The following is an 18,312-nucleotide window of genomic DNA, read 5'->3' as shown; positions in this document are numbered from 1 at the left end:
TGTAATATTAGATGATGCTACTGTGACTACATTATATGAAAATACCGATGATCTTTCAGTCTCAAAAATCTGAGTCTTTTATAAAATGCCCGTGCAATGTTAGGGCTTTGTTGTGTGGCTTTTTTAAGCTCAGTTACACAAAATCATAGAATTGTAGAGTAGCTTAGGTTGGAAGGGACCTCAGAGATCATCATCAGAGATCCAACCCCTGCCATGTGCAGGGCTGCCAACTGCTATATCAGACTGCCCAGGAACCCATCAGGCCTGGCCTTGAGAGCCTACAAGGATGGGACATCATTCTCTGGACAGCCTATTTCAGTGCCTCACCACCCTCTGAGAGAATGATTTAAATCTTTGTAGCCATGGAATCAGAATTCTTTCTTAACTTCAATACATTTTCACATACTGCTCCTCTTCTCACACTTCGTACATACACAACCTGGCCTACAGTAATGTGCACAACAAAACAAAACATTTTTCTTGCCATGTCATGTTCCTAAGCAGAGAAGCACTTGAAAATTCACAGGAAAGGTTTTCACAGAAGATCAGATTAATTTTGTATAGTTAAGGGTAATTCAAAGATATTTCTGAATCTATGTGGTGTTATATAGGTGATATCTTTGGACTCATCAAATTTGTCCTAGCACATAATGAACTGAATGCTTTGTACTCCTTCTGAAATGTAAAATTTATTAAACAACATAGATGAAAAACCTTATGTCTTCTTTGAACTGAACTTGTACATAGACATTATCATCATTCCTAGCTCACTGTTCCTCTCTATACATTAAAAAATGAATAACTTTGTTATACAACTTGCTATATATTACTTCTTGTTTTCTTCAACTTGCTTAGGTGGATATTGGTACTTTCCTTTAGCTTGGAGGAAGGGGCAAAAGGCTCAAGGCTAGTTTTACAATCAATGCTAATGCTGCTCTTTTAGACAGCTTCAAATAAGATTATTCTGTTCCTATGGAGTCAAAGATCTTTGAGTCATAATACTAACATCTCCCAGTACACAGCTCTCTGTTGTTTTAGATAAACATTCAGACTTTTAGGAAGGGAAATAAATTGCCATTACGTTCTTTGGATAAATACCCTTACACTTGCAGTTACTGCCACATTCCAAGAAATACAATTCGTTTGTAGATGCATGTGCAGAACACCTAGCAATTTATCTAGCGATTCAAGAAAATTATTTCTTTATCTTTTGATCAAAACTAAGAAGAAATTTTTTGATAAGTGTAGATTTTGTCCCAGGTGTTGGATGCAGCTGAAGCAAAGCTGCAAACTCATCCAAAATCTGAAAGTCATCTGAGAGGAAGGCAGCTCCCTCCCACAAGCATCATCAGATCCAACTCCTGTATGTATAAGGGTGTTGTCCAAATGTCTCATGAATTCCTTCAAATTTGTGCCATGAGGACTTTCCTGGGGTGCATATTACAACACCCAACTACTTTCTTGGCAAAGAGTCCTTCCCCAGTATCCAATATGAACCTCCTCTGGCACAGTTAAATGAGCAAACTAGTTCTAATCACCTAATCTTATGTGTCTTTGTAGCTGATGCTCAACCTTAGTCCATTCAGATGGAAGCTTTCCTTTAACAGCAGGGAGCAGGTGGCAGTTGCTGGAAATTCTGCAGCTTCTTAAGCAATCAAAGCTCAGAGTACAGCTGGTCATTTCCTAAGATTACTATGTGATGAAGACTACAGTCACATACAGTAGATAGGGTTTCTGTCCTACTTTGTGTGCTTTCAAATTTGAATGGCAACTTGGTTTGGAAAGGACTTCTAGTCCCAGCAGCATTCCCAACATCATCTAGTTCCAACTCTAGGACCAACACCATTATTTGAATAGGCTGCTGAGGGCCATATCCAGTGAATCTCTGAACACTTCCAAAGGTGCAGATCCAAAAATCCCTCTGAGCAATCTGTTCCAGTACTTGACCATCCAAATGGTGGTTTTATTTTTACTGTACACCTATTTGAAATTTACTGTGCTGTAGCTGCAACTATTGCCTCAAATCCTTCTGCTAAAAGAGAGAAACCTGTCTCTGTGCTTGGTTCCACTCATGGAATTGAAAATAGCATGTACATGCTCCCTTAGCCTTCTGTTCTCCATGTTAAACAAATCCAGCCGCCTCAGCATCCCCTTAGACAACAAACTTCACACTGTACTTAAACTTCTTCCCCTTCCTGCCTATCTACTTCTCTGTGAGTGCACCAAACTCAAATAGAAATCAAACATATATTATACATCAAAATGAGCATACAGTGACAGAGGAAGTCAAAGACCTGAATACATGACATTCTTTCCCCGGGTAACAATGATCAAGATTTTCTGAGAGTCTTCCTACTTTATGTTGCAAAGACAAATCTGTTCACTTCCATTTATTCAGTATAGCATTTTATAAGAATCAGTAAAAACAAAGTATCTTCAAACTTCATAACGCTTTGTATTTTAATAGTAAAAATTATCATTGCAAAAGCATTATTAAATGCATGCTACAGCAAAACAGCACTGTTATTTGTATGAAGTTGAACCCGATAATAGAGCTTCCTATGACTCCTGAAAGATTTATTTTCAGGCTCATTTACCCTTGGACTGATAGAAAAGCTTCACAGAATTCTCAACCTAAAACGTTTTTGGAATATCAATGTACACTCAAGGGAATGAAGAAAGAAGAGCAAAAGCAAGGCTGAACTGTACCTCCACTTGAGTAGGAGCAGGTACCTGAATTAATTTCTTGCTGCAAAGCAGGAACATAAACTAAACTAATCAAGGGGGGATAAAAAGGTTGGGTTTGAAGTTGAACTTTAAATTCAGATTTAATCCAAATACTCTAAAGCCAAAGCAAAACTGATGTCCTGAAATTAAACACAGCGTTATGGACAGCATAAGTGCACGTTATGAACTGCAGCTGCAAACAGCTGAAATTGTCTCTGAAGCAGCACGAGAGAAAAAGAGTAAGAACAGAGCATTAGTGTTATATATATAATTTTATATATATACATACACATATATTATATATATATAAAGATATCAATGATGATGTGCCAGTGCCAGGTCACCTAATAATAATAAATATCCCACATCTGTCCTATACTGTGAAGCAGGGTGTTATATTTTCCTAAAGTCAACTCCAGTACTGGGTTTAATCTTCAAGCTTCTCAAGAGGATTGCAGTTCTATAATTGTGGAAAAAGCTGCAGTGATTTTGTTTGTGATCAGAACTGCATACCATTCTTCTTTGCAGTCTAAACAACTTATACTTTATGATTCCCACAAACTGAACACAGATTACAGTTACACAAAAAGTATACGTGTCAGGCTGAATTCTTGTCTAATTGAAGATATTTACAGAAAGCTGCCCAGTTGCTATTACTTTTGCAACGTGACTTCTGGATTAGTACATGGCACATTCTTTCCTTTGCTGGAAAGAAGGGCCACTGAGGATAGAGCTACTGGCTAGCTCAGCTGTTAAAAAGACATTCACACATAAATTAAACATATTTAAGTTTACATATAAACTTCAAGTAATAGAGGTAAATGTATACATCTCCCATTGGCCGTATCTGGCATCATCAACCTCCTACATGCCTGTTCTTTATAATCTTCGATGAAATTCTGCTCTGCTTAATAAGTATTGGCACATTAGCGCCATAAGAAAGGATTTTGTTTACCTGCAGGTGGCATCTCCTCAGCCCTGTTACGACTTTCCATGTCACTGTCAAATGGAGCAGAAGACAGAGAAATTCCAGCTCATAGGAAAGTCTTGGGCGTCAGTCAGGCCACCATGGTCCTCCCCTTTGACACCAGGGCCTGATGTCATCTCCCAGATCTCCAGCTTGCTGCATCAACTCCTTTGTGCCGATAGCCACAGCATACATGAAGATACCCAGTGCCCCAAAAGCCACTTTATTGCAGATAGTAACATTTTTTGCTTCCTTGGATTTCAGGAAAACAGAGGTCCTACAAAGTCATGTTCACTCCCCGAGGCTCTTTCTCTTGTGCATTGTCTGATTGATGAGACTAGTTTGTTGCACTTTACAGGAAAGTTTCAGAGTTGCCTATCTGAAACATTATTTGTTAGAAGAATTGGGAGTTTAACTTTCCAAAATTACCATGATGAAAAGTGAGTTTGATAGTTTCTATTTTCTCAGGCACTTGTGAATATTAAAAAAAAAAAAAAAAAAAAAAAAAAAAAAGAAAAAGTGTTTTTTAATGCTAGAAGAAAGCTATATTGGATGTTATATGAGGATAAGATTGCGTTTATGACATAGAAACAGAAGAGAAGGATGAATCAGAAAAGCAGCTCCTTTTCTCAGCATGGCTCTCAGTGTGAAGCCTTGTACCAGACAGGAAATACAGAGGCTTAGCTTTGCCAGAGAATGGTAGAAACCTTGGCTTTGCCCCTACCTGGCATAAGCCAGTATCCCTGCTGCAAGGAACAGGGAGAAACAAAAAAAAATAATGGAAAATTAGAAAGTGGTCATGTCTACAGTCAGAATTTTTTTCATGGCTCTTTCTGTGGCACTGCAGACTTGCCCCACATCTTCTTAAAGGTGCTAAAATAGCGAGAATGAGGGAAAGCTGATTGGTCTTTAGATGAATTGGATTTTATATGAAAACTAGAAAGGATACAAAGAAGTCCAATTGATTACATAAATCAGAAGGCCTAAAGCATCACCGCAGTTTTCAAGATTAGCTAAAAAAGATCTCTTCTGATTTCATTAAATACCATGGAATGCATATTAAAAATTCCCTCTGTGAAATAACAATATGCTTCTCTGTTGAATTTTACTTGGAAACTTACACTCTTCAAAACAGTTGCTTCATATGTTTTGAGTGTTTTTATGTGCAATATTTTATAATTAACACATTCACAAAACTTCCATGTACTATCTTTTTTTCTAAAATAGGCTGGAGGATACTGGTTAACATCAGCATAAACAAACTTAGGATATAGAAACCACAATTCTGCTCCATCTTCTCTCAGAACTTCTGAAAATACACATCAGGCTGACTTAAAATACTAGTGCATGGAGAAGAATCCAGTCATAATGGCTCACTTCAGAATATTATTTTATTTTAGACATTTGTCTGCTACACATTTGCTTAATTATTAACTACACAATGACATGGTTTTTTGGCAGATTTCAATCTTTTGAGTAAACAGTTCCAGGCTGTGGAGCCAGTGATCTTCTGCCAGAGTCCCTATAACACTGATTTATGTGCTTTAATGAATTTTTGACAGAAGTTCTGAAAACCTTTTCTTTCTGATTTTGAAGTTTGAATTCTAATTAATAAAAATATTTAAATAAACAAATGCCTAGAGTATGATTCATTAGTGAGTAGAAAGCTTCTGTTTCATTAAGCTTATTGTTCTTTATAATGGAATCAGATAAAAAGCTATTAAATAAAAACTACTAAAAAAAACAGTTCTTGAGGATTTAGCAAGATGAAATATGCTTCCAAGAATAAGTTCTTCTATTGCAAACTACAATATTAATGCATTCAAAAATGCATAATTTTATTTAAACACTAACTTTTCAGTGAAGAGGTCTGCTGTTCTGTTCAAGCCAGTCCAGGAAGCTTTTAAGCACATTTCACTTCTACAGTCTGAATAAAAGCTTTTTGCATTACAAATAAGTGCATTAGAAAGAGGAAAGGATATTTTTATTCCTTACCTGTTTTGGAAAGAACATGAAAGCATGCACAAAAGCTATATTTTTCACACCAACTATTTGTCCTAAGAAACTGCTCGTATTAACTAGCACAATTGGAGTTGGCACTTTAGAAGGTCTTTCCCAACCTAGATGATTATATAATTCTATGATTCTTAAAGCTGTACACAAATGTCACAAGACCTGGAATACTATGAAATCAAACTCATCAAAAATCCATCACCTTTTACTTGCTAATTTCAAAATTTTATCCCTTTGGAGATAAGTGTTTGCTAGCTTTTCATTCCCGGGTGGAACAGATCCAGAAATACTTTTAAAATTATTTCAGCAGAATGGAACTGTGTTATGTGCATGGCAACTAAAAATGTTGAAAGTAAAGTATTTTCAGTAATTATCTATCATGAAAGAACTACTGGCATCTAATGAAAAATATATTCAGTTACGTACTAACTGGAAGTTGAAACCATTTTTCAGGATTTTGTATTTGTTTTTGTGGGTTTTTTTAGGTTTTATTATTATTATTGTTATTATTGTTACTCAGTTATGGAAGAAGGAAGAAATTCAAGTGAGTTCTGAGGACATTAATTTCATATTTATCAGGTTTGCCTTCAAATTTCTACATTCATCATGAGAAGTCCTTGAAGGAAAGGGATTTAATCCTGCTTGAAAAATGACAGATATAGCAATTTTACAACTGGCAAGAGAGCTTGAAATTATACATTGTACTAAATAAAAAGGAGGTGTAGCAGTCTAGACTCAGAATTAAGGACAGCTTCTTTAAAATCATAGATTAATTTTTGTTTCCATTTAAGTTTTACACACCTAGTCTATTCTTACCCTAATATAAGAAGTAAACTAGAAATAGACCATTGGATGATTTGATGGATATACAAAGACACTACAAAAAAAAAAAAAAAGAGCTTTGTTAAGAAATTAATTTTTCATATTTGGAGAGAGTAGGTAAGAGTACAAAGCCATTAATTTCAGTAGTTTTTCCCTGTCATTTCACTTACATGAGAGGATACTGCAAGTAAAGTCACTTCAGTTACTACGGAGGTGTAAGCTGTAGAACTGGTAGAAGAGCGATGATGATTAATCCAGGTGACTGACTATGGAGGACAGCAGGTTCCAGTTATTTTCCTGCCAACAACTGACTGGGCTGTTACTTTCAACATTTTATAGAAGAGAGCTGTACCACTCACAGTACAAACTCATAATACCAGAATAGTTAAAGAAGATTCAGAAAAAGCAAGAAAATGAATACAGTTCTACTCTTGGTAAGAACTTAAAATAAAAGGCCATTAATGCAAGAGAAAAAGTATAAGAGCTCTCACATTTATTAATAAGAAAAGACCGCCTTGACTGGAAATTAGGTCTCAAGACTATTCCTGCAGAAATCATTCTAAACAAAATTGTAGCTGTGAATGTGTTTTGTCAGAGTATTGAGAAGAAAAACCTTACTTCATTGCTATTTTTCATAACAACAAAATACAGCTTTCAACTCAGTAAAATACTGAATGATTTTTAGAGAATTGTATTCATTTCTGAAACAGTTGTTACTAATCTGATTTAAAATAAAATAAAATAAAATAAAATAAAATAAAATAAAATAAAATAAAATAAAATAAAATAAAATAAAATAAAATAAAATAAAATAAAATAAAATGTATTTCCTGACTGGAGAATTAAGTTAATACATCTAGAAAACAATAAAAGAAAGTCTACCAAAGTCAGTGGTTGTCTTTTTGTCTGATTACAATGAGCTTTGCATATTGTTTCCAGTTCAAATATTCATATGCAGAAAAGTAGGATCTGAGACAGACACGTGTTTCATATGAATGTTCAATTGCAAGCAAATGGGCTTTGTGACTGTTCACAGAAACTGAAATCACACAAGTCACAAATATATTTATTAAAAAGCTCAAATGTGTATCAAAACTTATTGAACATCTGGCCATCTGGATAAATATAACTATCTTGTTCTACAGATTTTGAAAGGAAAAGAAACAAGAAGAAAAAAGCACGCACAAAAAAAACCCACACACACAAATAATAAAAAGAAAGTGTTATTCAGCCACATACATTGTGTATTTTCACCAATAATTCCTTACAGTGTGAATACTACATGAATTCCAAGAATTCTTTTCAACATAATATTTTCTATTGTTTTTAAGTATATTTTGAATTCATACCTCTGAAAAATGCATGTAGATTTTTGGTTTCAACAAACAAGACTGAAGGTCTGTAAGCAACCTTTCAAATGGTAATACAGAAACCTCAGTTTTATATCAGAAAGATATGACACCCAGATAACTGAGGATACAAACAATTATTTCAAAGTAAGTCTTAAATATAATTCAACAGAAAAAACATCAGAGGCTGCTCTCAAAGCAGTGATTATTAAGGAGGAGCATAGCTTAATCAAGTACTTATATAAGCTGCTTGAAGTCTACTTAGAGATAAATTGTATAAACCAAGTGAGTATTTCTTTCTATCAATATTAGAAGTTTATCCCCTCAAGGAATTTATAACAAGTAAGCTGAGAGATGTCTGTCAAGCTAGATCTACTAGAAACGGATGTATATATCTGAATTTATAGAGTTTCCATAGGTCCAGACTAGACTAGGATATTAAGATTACTCCCTATCTCAAGAGTCATGGAATTGCTCTGATGACAAAGGAACAACCCTTCAGTGTCTAGAAAGAAGTCTGTGCAACCCTGGCCAAAAGACTGGTCATGATTTTTTAGGGTAGATCTCAACAGATGCATCGCCTTTCAAAATCTCCAGTCAGTCACTGAATCTCTAAAGGAGGGTGGCATTAGGTGCCCTCCCAAGTGGAGAATGACTATTCAAGAGTAACTACATTGTTTTTCATGAAGGGATGGGAAGATAAATCCTGCTTTCAGTGTACCATTAAATCAAGTATATTTCATTCTGTCTAGTAAGTCATTATGGAGCAGACAGCTAGCAGAAATTACTGTTGCAGGAAGTTATTGTTTTGGTAAATAAATCAACAATTTCTTTTGAACAACACTAGGAACTGTCTTGGTGGCCTGATATACTCCATGTAGAAGGAAGAACTTAGCTGCTAGTTAATTGTTTATAAGCAGGGATCAATCTAACTCTAATTTTAATCCCGATCTAATAATAAAAGCTATTGAGCAAGCCTGGTTAATAAAATAAGGCAGGAAATTTCAGGACAGGTTTTGACATTGCTTGATATGGCAACCTTTTGCTACAAAACACAGACCGCAAAAATAATTACCAGACTTTTTTAAAAAATTAGAGCCATGTAAGCTTTTTTAAATGGCATATTCTTTGTGCTGGTTTAGCATTAAACATTTACCAGATGCAGCTGGGACTGAAAAGTCAGCAACTAATCAGAGAAAAAATACAAATGGAAAACTACTGGGATTTCAGATAGGACAGACAAGACAGAAAACGTACACATATTATTGAGAAAATGTGGATTAGAAATCTTTCTTTTCCCAAGAGATATTAAAGACCTTGCAGGAAGTACGGTATAAGCTGTCATATTTACATGCTTTTGCATACTTGCATATTGGAATATTTTTTAAGAGAAATATAGGAATATTTTAAATGAAACTTCACAAAATCTATTTTCACTTACTATATAGCATAAAGCTAGAATCATAGAATCGCTCAGGTTGGAAAAGTTCTTAAAGATCATTGAGTCCAACCATACTACCCTAACTAACAACCCTCCACTAAATCATGTCCCTGAGCACCACATCCAAATGGTCAGGTTTGGATTCCAGGGATGGTGACTCAACCACCTTCCTGGGAAGCCCATTCCAGTGCTTAACAATCCTTTCTGTAAAGAAGTTTTTCCTGATATACAACCTAAAACTCCCCTGGTGCAACTTGAGGCCATTTCCCCTTGTCCTGTCAACTGTCTTGGAGGGAAAGGTGGAGAAGGAAAGATGAAGTCACTCAACCTCTAGCCTTTGACTTCTAAGCTTCATCTAGTTGATCATACCTCCCACAGTCAGTCCAGTTTTAGCACTGAGATCCTCAAGAAGCAGTCACAAATAGCATTATTATGATTGAGTCTGTTAAAGTTTGTTTGTGAGTCTGAACAAGTAACATCCTCAAACTGCTTTAGCTTAGATAGAAAGACTAGCAATGTGCATACTCCTAATATAAATGGAATTATTTGGAGTTTACATTAGCATTCTGATCCATGGTACTAGTCTGCTAGATTTAGTGCAGCAAGACTTGTCAAAGATTAAACAGTCTATTACCAAGATAATAGCCAACATTTTCTGAAAGATCCACTGAGAATCCACATAGTCAATATATGGAGGGACCAAAAAGATAATATGGAAAGATTTGAAGCATAAACTATACACAGAAAAACTAAATACTAGATACACAAAAGGAAAACATTTTGGAAATACTAAAATGCACATAAAAGACAGATATATATATATATATGCATATAAGAAGGACTGAATAGGGGCTAAGTCAGCTTTATTACTATACCCTGGAAATCCTCCCTAAAATGTTCCCTACAAAATAGCTTTACAAGTACTTCATGCTACAGGAAACCTCTGAAAACTCTTCCTGATTTCTAAATTGTTTACTGGTAAAAAACTTCAGAAATTTTATTTAAAGGGAAGTTACAGTGCCCACATTAAAAACTGCTTACTTCTAATGGTGGAGAGAAAAGAGTGTTCCATTCCAGGAGCCAGCAGAATTATCTGGCACTGGCTTTAAGAAGGAGAAATTAGTTCAGTTGTAATGGAAATATAGACCAACTCAACTGATATACCACAATGGATGTGACATTCTTTTGAGTAAATAAACTCCTTAAGAATATTTTGTCTTGACTGTTTTTGTCTTGATGTATTTAGTATTATAGCTGCTCATAATACTCTTAATGACTCATGCCTAGAAGCTACAAAAGCACAAAAAGTATCTACAGCAGTTCAAAGTTTTCTAGAAGAAAAGAATATTTAATTCATTGATTTCTTATTAAATGTAAACAACAAACCTTTGAAGATGACACATTTTTTTTTATTTTAAAAGACTGAGTTTTAGGGTAACAATTCCAGTCTTTCGGTTTCATAAAACTGAACAGTGTAGCTTGGGGGAGTATAGAAAAGTAAAAAAAACAAAAAGGCCATCAAAAGTATGTTGGCCTCAGAGGAGGCCTCAGTTCAAAACTTTAATCTGCATTTGCTATAGAAAAGCTGAAGCTGGATCTGTTTCAGCTGAAATTTCAGATAAATTTCCTATCTCTGTCTTCATTTTGGCTGCTAGAAAAAGAAATTTATTTAATTCATTAGGGAAAATACTGTTTTCTTTCCATCCTAAATGAACTTATCTGCATTGATAGAAAACCCCATAAATTTTTGGCTATGAATTAATCATATTTGTCTCCTTTTTCTTCATGTTTGCTAAGGCATTTCCCAGATTTGGTGACTTATAGGTAGTTTAGAAACTTTCCATACACCCATACAGTATAAGGATTCTTACTTGCTTGTTTGCTCTGACCATCCTGAGAAGAAGACATCTGAATATTTACTGGGAAGCCTTAATCTGGCTTGTTCTTGTTGATTTGTTAGAAACTTCTTTGTATCTAAGTAGCTGGTGTTAGATCTAATGAACATTATTTTAAAGTGACAAGATTTTATTTATTTCATCTGACTGAAAAACTATGAGCTCAAAAAAAAAAGAGTTTTATAAGGTACAGGACTAAAATGCTATAATTTTGCTAAACCCAAGATACACTTATGTCAATATCTTTTTTTTCACAAGATCATCAAAGAAACTTCACTAAATGAGGTGAGAAGTTGTCATAAAAATCTTCTTCTTACCACAACCGGTGTGCCCCGGTGGCGCAGGTGGTAGGAATGCCACGTTGCAACACTGGGGCCCTAGGTTCGAATCCACCCTGTGGCACGAGTGGTAGAAGTGCCGCTCTGCTACACAGAGGCTCGAATCCCGGGGGGTTGGACTCGATGATCTCTAAGGTCCCTTCCAACCCGCACGAGACTATGATACTATGATATGATACAACATTTTCATATATTTTAGTGTCTAGATCAAAAAGAACAAGGTTGGTACATTTGTGATTCCATCATCACCCTCTCTCCTTGCACTCAGGTAGCCATCAAAGAAGTGGAAAAATCTGTCAATAGTTTTTGACCGATTAAAAGATCTGAAAAAATCTTACATGTTTTACTTGTTATAATGTTTCATGTTTTGTTACATGTTTTACAGTTATAATTATTCTAGGATAGCTGATAATATTTTAAAATTGAATACAAAATTCCTGTGGGAAATTTATACCAACCAATAATAAACCAGCTGGACAGCATTGTGCCGCACTTGGTCTTTATCTCACTCCAGGAATATTTATATTGCACTGCCTCCTCCAATAATTGGTGCAAGACACGGTCTTCAGCTTTTTAGCTTTCAATGGGCTAACAGAGTAGCTCAAGAAAGAAAGAAAGCACTGTGATGCTATCATTTACTGCTGACAGGGGCCAATAGGACATCTGATTGCGTATCCTCTTGCAAATCCCAAAAGCTGATATTTCTGAAATCTAAAGTGGAAATTATTCTTGTGGAGCAGATGGATTTAACTTTAATATTTTCCTAGCATCCATTTTCATGCAGGTACTGGAAAACACATCAGACTCATTTGTCATCTGGATGAGACCTGGTTTTTCCTTTAGTTGAGACTATTGAGATTGAAAGTTACCTTATGAGAGACAACAAAATTTTTTATTTTTATTTATCTATTGAGAAGCTATTTCTTCTCATCAGCACTTGACTAGAATAAGCATTGGCAAATAAACTATTCCAGGCCCTAATAAGCTCTCATGTAGCAGGAAAATATATGAGAAAAATAAATTCAAATACAAAACTAAGGCAGAAGTTTCTTCTGTTTACTGGAAGAAAATATTACAAAATATACATATATATATAAAATGAAAGCAACAGGCTTAAGTGTTGTTGGCACAGCAATGTTTAAAATTTTTATGCAAAATACTAAAATTTCACATGCTTTTATAACCATAATTAAATAAGAGAAACACGGAGCTGTGGGGTACTTTCTCTTCATCCCATGGTTAGTTCTGGATGGCTATGCAGACAAGTGAAACTCCTTGTAGTTTCTGTGCCAGGCCTATATTAAACTAAACCACTACTTCCTGAAGAAGGAGGAAATACATTCCCAGTTGCAGCCCCTTGTTTGCTGATTATTTTGCCTGAGGTCTGGAATGGTAATTTTTAATTGAGGGAAAAAAAAAAAAAGAAAAAAAAAAAAAAGAAAAAAAGTAGTGAAGTTAGTGAAGTTGACTTGTATCCCCACAGCTTCTAAGGTTTCACTATAGGTGAGCTGTCTGATGTATTTACACTCTGCTCTGGAGTAGGCCTACAGTGATATCTTAGATCAACTAACCATTCTTCTTATGATTGCTAAAAACTTTTCCACATGCCCTTGATGCCTGTGAATTTCTAAAGTATTTTCTCAGCTATTGGGCCGATCTGTTCAGTTTGCTCATTGCCTGGAGGCAAACTTTGAGCTTTAATACCTCAGCAGTTTTAGAGACAGAGAAGAGGTGAAGGAAAATAATTTTTTTCAGCCTGCAAAGAAAAGTATTGCAACAATTTTTGTACAGAACTGTTAAGAATCTCAGCAGTGGCTGCAATTCACTTTTTGTTACGTTCATGTTTCATTGCTATTTTGAAAAGGAAGAAGTTGGCTTTAACCAAATCTGCTCTCCAAAGGTGGAGATCATTTTTCTATACAGAACAAGAACAAAAAAAAAAAGATAAAATAAACAACTGGAGGTAAAGGCTGGCCCCCATTTGTTTATTTGCCCTTGAACAATCATAAAGTATTTCATTTTGAATTCATCTGTCATTCATTTGACTATACATTTTACTTTCCTTCAGAAATATGCTTAATGGTAACATCAATCCCAGTTTCAGGCAATGATAAATCACAGTAGCATAACCTGGCGCAGACACTGAGTTAGGAGCTGGGAAACTTAGTTTCTGTTTTGTACCTGATTCCTCATACAATATACTATTTAATTGGACCTTAACTTTCCCATCTGCAAAAAGAAGATAGTAGCACTCAGAAGTGAAATCGTGTAAAGGAGCAAAATATTTATTATTAGATACATAGCACTAATACTGTAGAAACTGCTGTTCTAAAGCAACATCAATCCTTTCAAGTTTCTCACAACTTCACCTTTTTAAAATAACGTTCTATTTGGAATGACATTGAGATGATGGCAATTGACTATGAACACACAAACATCAGATCAAAACTGATAATCTTTAAAACTTATTATTTCTGGCAGAGTATCAAGATGCCAGTAATTATCAAATCTGGACTAGCTAAGGACCCATTTACTGTGTTCAGTGTGTTTTGACATATATTATTTTGAAGAAGTCTATAAGCACCTCAGGAAAGGTAATAATATTGCTTATTTTTTCTCTGTGGCATTGCAGTTCAGCTATCACATCTATCGGTGTGAGGTCACATGACTTGTGTGGCAGGAGGGAGCCCAAGGATACATTCATTTGGATAATAGCTACTATTATGCAAGTGGGTGCATTGTAAGTTCCTACTGCTGGCTCTTTTCTTACATAGCCACAGATTAATGTAAGAAACAAACAAGCTTAACTGCTCATTGTAGTAAATTTCTTATTATTTGTCAGGAAATTCAGAGAGAAAAAGAAATACTAGGTTTTACCAAAGCCAGTATCTAATTACCAGTGGGTAATGTGAGGAATTTAAGACTCTTTTAGATCCGATGTCTGGAGGACTGGAATTCTGTGATTGCTTCCCAGAAATGCCTGCATCCTTTAAAAAACATTTAGTCATTTTGGCTAACTAAGGTCAAAAGCAAGTTAAAATCCTATAAAATCTATGACCCCCCTACGTTCCTCTCACCAGGCCCATTGTAGCTATGGCTCAAAATATTCATTGAATGCTTCAATCGTCTGCTCATGCAGGACAGTCACCCCTGGAGAGATAAGAGTCTGCTGTTGGGTTGAATACACTTGGGCTGCCCAACACCTCAGTGGCATGCTGGCCTTGATCTGTTTATTGAGTGTGTATTTGCACACAGTTTCTGAGCCTGGCAGAAATGTTTGGGCTCAAGAGTGAATTCAGCTCTCTGCAAAAATAAGAGCGTACACAACATTTGTTGGCAACAACCCTGGTTTACAAGGTTGTGTTACTTCCCTGCATCCACAGTCATGTTTTACTCTGGTAGTATAACAGATCTCATAGCTCATTGGAGACTAGAGATAAGCTGTTTAAAATTTGTTTTCACTTTTATCTTACAAGGGTGCATTGGGATTTTCTTAGCCAGAAGCTATTTGCTTTTTACTGTGAACTAGTACATTACCTTTGAATAGCTGTTACATTACCTGTTGCATAGTTACGATCATCTGTCTTAATAAATAGTAAATGACATATAATCTTCAAAGAATTATCACTTAGCAGACACAATCATCCAAAAAAAATTTTTAAAAAATACCAAGACCTATATAAACCTCAGGGGAAAGACAGTTGTTCTGAACACAAATAATCCTACAGCATTTGTATATTTCCTAAATCAGATTTCTACAGGAATATTCAATCTTTTCTAAAAGCTTAGACAAATATATTTTTAATCAAATTACATCGTTTTCAGAAAACTGGGCTGCTGCATTCTGCAGTGGGTAAAAAATCTGGGATATACTTATATATTTGGATAATTTGTATAGATAAAATACCCTGTATATACAGACAACTCACTTATCCTTCCAGAAAGATTCAGATCATCAGTCTTTGTTTATGATGTAAGCGAAGTATAAGGAATGATGGAGAACAACTACTCCTCAACAGAGTCGAGCCTAAATGGACCTAAATTTGACTGGTGGCTATGCCTAAAGTACCCAGGATTGTGTCACAGGTTTAGTGGTTATACCCAAATACCAGTGCAGGGCTACAAAGCTCCATAGTAAACTGTAATTGAGAGACAAAGAAAGACAAAAAGACAACCAAAATACTACTAATTTTGAATTGGTCAATCTACTACGACTGCAGCCTACATCATAAATATTTACTGTGACAAGTACAGCAGATAACAAAGCCATGTTTCTGTTTGTGTGGTTTTCCACACTGGCAGTAATAAACGTGCAGATTTACATCGCCTACTTCAAAATCAGAGCAGCCCACATTACCCTGGGCTGTCATTTTGTCCACCAAGCAGGTAGTAGAGACAACTCTTCTACAGGTAAAAGGGAGGAATGAAGGTGGACTTCACAGCTAAGTACAAAGAAAAACATAGTTTTAAAAACAAAACCTATCACTGTTCCACTTTAAAGTTAGGACACTGTACAGCCAAGAATAAGACAGCAACAGAGGCAGAAAACTCTTGAGATTACAACTGAAATTGGAGAAATCTCGTCCCTGTCACATCTGAAATTTCTCAGAGCAAGCATCTTCACTTTAGAAGATCTTCACTGTGCTGGGAAAAGAAAGAAAAAAATGCAACTGACAAAATTTTATTTTTAAAGGAAATAATAAAGTGTGAGCAGCTTTTACAAACGTACAAGAAATGCTTAGAAACTGAGCAAAATGATTCCATTCTCAAAAGAAAAAATAAATGCATAAAAATACTTCATAGGATATTGTTTGTAAAATAACCTCTAGATCAGAAAAAAATAAATACTAACTTCATAAAGTAACACCAACATTTTCATAATTACTGGAGAAATAAATAGAGAAATAGGTCAGATTAATTATAGAATTGATTTAAAGCAACCTTCCAATGAATAATTGATATGCTATCATTACTATAACAATTAATTCACATGACAAAACTAATACATAACACCTTCTCAGAAGCCAGATAAAAATCATTTCTAATCATGTCATTGTGCATTATGGCAAGGCAAGTAGTATGAGTAAAAACCTATTTGTAAAACATTTAGTATCATCATTTTTCATAGTTCTCTGAATGAAATACTAATGGTCATCACAGTTAAGACTGAAATGACTCTAAGAAAGAAGAAAGAATTACACATACCTAACAATACTAGATTCATAACTGAAAAACAAAAGGTCTACAGACACATCAGCATAATGATTTTTGATTTTTTTTAACTAAACTGGCAAGGAATTCATAATACCCATTAAAACAAGATGTCAACAGGAAAGTCATGCCATAGACACAGAAATTAGTCACTTTTAAACAGGCACTTGAATAATTCTGCCTTCATTGATTTGCATTCTCATATTTTAAGGTGATTAAAAGAACAATATGGGGCAAAATTATCATTTACTTCCAATGAGGGAAGCCAAATTTGTAACAAATTTTTTGCCTTTTCACGATCATCTTAAGAACTTCCTATATCTACGAAAAGGGAAGAAGCTTCTAGGAAGTCAGGAGAGAAAGAATAAGAAGGTATTAGTTAGTTATCTTTAAGAGGGAGTAAAGAATGACATTTTAAAAGGTTAAATTTGGCAAATTAATTGGCAGTACCAGATGGAGAAATCAGTCCAATTGAACATATAACTTCTTCATACAGTTCCAGTGCATTCTGCAATACTTTTCAGTTGGCCCTAGCAGCAGATCTACTATGGCAGGTAAGGAAAAAGGACATTTATTTATTCCAAAGAAATGTGTCAAAAATTATATCAACTTCTTAACATGTAGGAATGTCTGGAGGAACAAGGAAGAGGGAAGCCAACTCCTTTTGAACAGAAGTTATAAGAGCTTTAAGATATTCAGAACAAAGTCTTGTGGGTTTTCTTGAGATGACAGAAACAATTTTAAAATCTAATTTTGGCACAGCATGACTCAATGACATGCCTCCCGAGTTTTACACCATCATCTCACTAAGCCCATTTTCTCTGCTACTTATGTCATACTTTTTCAAGCAATTTCACACCCCTACTTTTCCCTGGATGAAAAGCAACAAAGGGTAAATTCTTATCCTGATGTGCCAGAATATACATATGTATTACTTTCTAAACATCTAAATATTTGAGCCTAAGACACTAACATTGCAACTACTCATTTTAAGGGAAAAGCTCCTTCTCTCATTCTCTATACCATTTATTCAACTGGAACTTCACTGACTTGAATGAAATTTGTCCAGTATAAGAATGCAATACCTTCCTCTAATACTGAGAAGAAAACATTTTTCCCCTTTTGAACACTTTTATATTACAGATGCAAGAAAAAAAAGAAAGAAAAAAAAAAAAAAAAAAACGACTAGTATGAATTATGATTATTCCTTTTCAGTACTATAGGATATTCAGTTCAAAACATCTCCAGAGTGAGGCAAATATATGTCCTTATGAATATACTGTAATTAAAGAAAATTTGTAGTTCCCAAGCCTGATGGCAAGATCTGTTATTTCCCTCCCCAGTAAGCACTCCCTCCACTCCCCCCCCCCTCCAGAAAAAAAAAAAAAAAAGTTCTTTAGTAATTTAGCCTGTAACTCAATGCCAGTTCTTGTTCATACCATGTCCTGATAAGTCTCAGGTCTAGAGCCTTCTTGGCACAAGGATATGACACAGTGACTTTGTATGAATGTTACCTAGGTTAAAAAATGATGGTGTCCACTCACAAGTG

At 35.1% G+C, this 18,312-nt stretch overlaps 1 protein-coding gene across 1 annotated transcript in view; it reads right to left on the bottom strand.

The window, feature by feature from the left end:
- Positions 1–18,312, bottom strand: part of LOC116653227 (uncharacterized) — a 61,424-nt gene that overhangs the window by 22,813 nt on the left and 20,299 nt on the right. The window lies entirely within an intron of this gene.

Source organism: Coturnix japonica, chromosome 3 (genome assembly GCF_054131305.1).
Source record: "Coturnix japonica strain WE chromosome 3, WE-NBRP24, whole genome shotgun sequence".
NCBI lineage: Eukaryota > Metazoa > Chordata > Aves > Galliformes > Phasianidae > Coturnix > Coturnix japonica.
This window is presented reverse-complemented; position numbering and strand designations above follow the sequence as displayed.